The sequence below is a fragment of the Lactuca virosa genome, chromosome 7, assembly GCF_052849685.1.
Source record: "Lactuca virosa cultivar CGN04683 chromosome 7, Lactuca_virosa_CGN04683_v6, whole genome shotgun sequence".
Classification (NCBI taxonomy): domain Eukaryota; kingdom Viridiplantae; phylum Streptophyta; class Magnoliopsida; order Asterales; family Asteraceae; genus Lactuca; species Lactuca virosa.
Window position 1 is genome coordinate 31,220,688 of NC_136432.1, and position 3,889 is coordinate 31,224,576.

Sequence of the window (3,889 nt, forward strand, 5' to 3'; positions counted from 1 at the left end):
CAGTCAAAGTGCTAATTTCGGGACGAAATTCCTTCTAACGGGGGGATGATGTGACAACCGTCAATTTCCGGTCAAGTCAAAGTCAAATAAAGTCAACAAGTCAAACAGGTCAACTCAATTAACCCTTGTATATTAGGGTTTACATCGTGTTTACTATTGTACAACACACTATCTCTATGCAAAGTATCACTTTGAGTCTTCACGTGTTCGGAAAATCTAAACCCTAATCAGGGTAAGTGATGGAATTACTCGATAAAACATTAATACATACCCTTCGGGGGCGTATAAAGCTTATAACAAGGCAAAACGGGGTTTACAAACCTTTCATTTCGAAGTTAAACACTGGCAAAGGTCACAAACAAAGTCTCTTTCAATCTCTCTCGCTCTATCTCTCTCTATCTCTCTCTATCTTAAATCTCTCTCAAATCTCTCCCAAATCTCTCCCAAATCTCTCTCATAACCTCCCTCAACTTTTTATAATCATTCGGGTCATCCCGACACTTAACTCGGTGAAAAACCGCTCGAAACGGGAAGATTCCTTGAAAAATAGCCTTATAGGACCGAAGTCCCTAATAAGGAACCGAAGCCTCTTATGGGACCGAAGTCACCTTCGGGTTCGGCTCTTTGCACCTTCGGTTCGGATCGGACCCTTCGGACCGAAGCTCCATCTGCTCGCTTCGCCTTCGCCTCCCATGTGACACGTTCGCCTGTAAGCCTCTCGGACCGAACCAACCTCTCGGCTCTCATCAGACAAGCGAACCTACCTTCGGTTCTAATGGCTAGGACCGAACCTCCGACCCTGAACTTCGGATATTCGCAACTTTTACCCGGTTTTCAATACTTTTAGCGTTTTGAGCCCGTTTTTCGTGATTTTAACGTGGGACTTTCACCCAAACTCATATGTTCTTCATACCTCAGGGATTTATTAATTATAAATCAATATTTTACATTAAAAAAAGGGCTTAGGATATTTTATGTTACAAGTGGGTCAAGTGTGTCCACTTGCACTTATGTGTCAATTTCTCATTGGTCCACCCTTATCCACATCACACACATCAAGGTAAACATCCCTTCACCCTAGACACTTGCTCCATCAATCCTTCATATAAAGAAATCCATGGGGATTTCCTTGATCATTTTCTTCTCCATAAAACACATATACACTCCTTAACCATCAAAAGAGCCTCTTTTTCTCTCAATTTACAGCCACACTTTTGAAGTGTTCTTGAGCTATTACTTCACTTTTTGGTAAGTATTTTATCTAAACTCAAGTGTTATTCCATATTTTCCTAACACTCTTGGATCATTTACACACATTTTAACACCAAAGAATCGTTCTTAGGATCATCCAAGCTTTCACGTGTTCATCAAGTGTTCTTAACTTGATACTCCTCGTCTCCGACCTTCCATTCTTCAAGAAATCACTCAAAGTGAGTTCATACCCTACATTTTTATGTTTTCTTCAAGTTTTAGGGGGGGGGGTGAATACAAGTTAAAATACCAAAAACTTAACTAAATTCAAACAACAGCTTTCATCAAAAAAGTTGAGTCCTATTCACAGACTGTTTTGACCAACTTAGACTTAATATATTTCAAAACTGTTTAATATGAAAATAGTTCAGGTTCATACCTTTAAAATTACTACTTTCAAATCTCCATACGATTTTTCTACGACTTATGGTGATTTTTACAAAACTGTCTATCATTTCAGAAACGAATTCGGACCAGTCTGTGAATATGAACACTTTCACATAAGTTAGAGACTTCTAAAAATCATAATAAAAATTATGAATAAACTAGACACATTTTATAAACTCTCAGAGTTTACGGATTTAGTTTTCGACTTCGTATGATTTTTCTATGATGTTTTCAAAACAGTGCAGCAAGGGTAAAAACTAGTTACATAGCTTACCATATTAACAACACTTTGTAGTATGTTGAGCAAAGTGCATAACAATAAGTTTCTAAATGTTTGGATGCATTCTTGTTAGTTTACCATCATAAACAGAAATTAGTCATTCATGTTAAGGTTTTTCCTCCATTCATTTCGAACACATATAATAAACTACATTAAGTATAGTTTATGAATTTTCGATAAAAGCATACTACATGGAAAAGGTTTTACTCTCAAAACAAATGAGTTTTTCATATACTACATGATAAACTATAATAGTGATAGTTTATGGATTTCATATCACTAATTTACTTCATAAAAGGTGATTTCACTTCCACCACGGAAGAGGTTTTATACTAAAACTATATGTAAACTAGTTAATGTAAATTGTGAGACATTCTCCTTCGGGGTACTCTTAAGTACCACAGAAAAGTCCTGTAGTTATAATCAGAATCACTTGTAGGGAGAGCGTGATAATTGTGTATAGATCTATATTGGGTCTGACAAACTCGCACCTGAGCTGCTTGCAACAGCTAGACCGGCAGGTCTGAGGTGACAAGTGTCATATCAATCCGACGCCTAAAGAACGTCGAGTACGAGGTCCTCGAGTTATAGTATGGTTATAACAACTCACATAGGGAGTTAACAATCTTTCAAGTTTACAGGGAAAATTCTACTTTGAAAAGGGGTTTTATCTATTTAAAACTACTTGAACATTAATAGTATAAACCACACACACATTCTCGGTCTTGGGATTTAAGGCTACATAACGTTTTATAAGGAAAATATTGGATTTTCTTTGGAAACGCATTACGATTATAAACATCATAAGTACAAAACACACACTCATATTCTCGGTCTTGGGATTTAAGGTTACATAACTGTTATAAAGAAAATAAGGGATTTTTTCTTGAAGTATACATGACAAAGTACCAGATTTATTACTAAATGGCTTTCATGATATTAAAACTACGTTTTATCTAGAATTGTTAGACTTCAGCTATAATTTGCTAAGTGTGCATGTTAGAGTTATATATGAATTTAGTCGCAATCGACCTAGAATTGGTGGGCCCGCCTTACTTCCTGTTCCTTGTTTGGTTGTGGACCTAGGGTAGACCGATTATATTCGACAGTTTATTTAAATTAAATTTTGTATAACTTATATACACTAGGTGATTATAGAAGGAATCTACAGGTCTATCTAGGGTACATTATTGCATAACATAGGAGAGTTCATTTCGCGTTTAATAAAGAAAATATTGAATTTTCTGGAATCATACTCTATCGCTTTTTACAAGGAAAATGACTTCTTTCTCAAATAAAACTCTTATGAACTCACCAACTTAATTTTGACACTTTTTCAAACTACTTGTATTCTCAGGAATTCAGTGAAACAGGAAATCAACCGCTTTTGAGGATGGGACGTTAAATCGTCAAACATTTCATTTTGTCATCATAGTGTAATTGATTTGAAACATGTAAACACATACTATGGTGTAACTTTTTCGATTATATCCATGATGGTTGTATTTACTTTGAGCACTATTATACTCATTGTTGTGATACTATACATGAAGTCCTCCACCCCCCGACGTTTCCGCCATCCTTGGTTTGGGGGTGTGACAGATTGGTATCAGAGCATTGTTTGTAGTGAACTACGTATATCGAACCATATAAGATATACAAATTATAAATGCATTGGGACTAAAGTCTCTGATTAAACATTTTCAAATAACTATACTTTTAGAAATAAATAGTTTCTTGTTAAAAGTATGAGTGCATGCATACATACTAGTATAGTATCATATCTAGGACAATACAAAAGTTAAAAATAGAGGAGTTGTGCAATGTGAATATGCTCTGGGATATACAATCAAGTCTGGGAGGAATATAGCCTGATCAACTATATTCGTCCGAGAAGTGACTAGTATGTGTCGGGGGATAGTCATAGTGGACAACAAGTCTATCAACTTACCAACACCCATACCAGAAAAT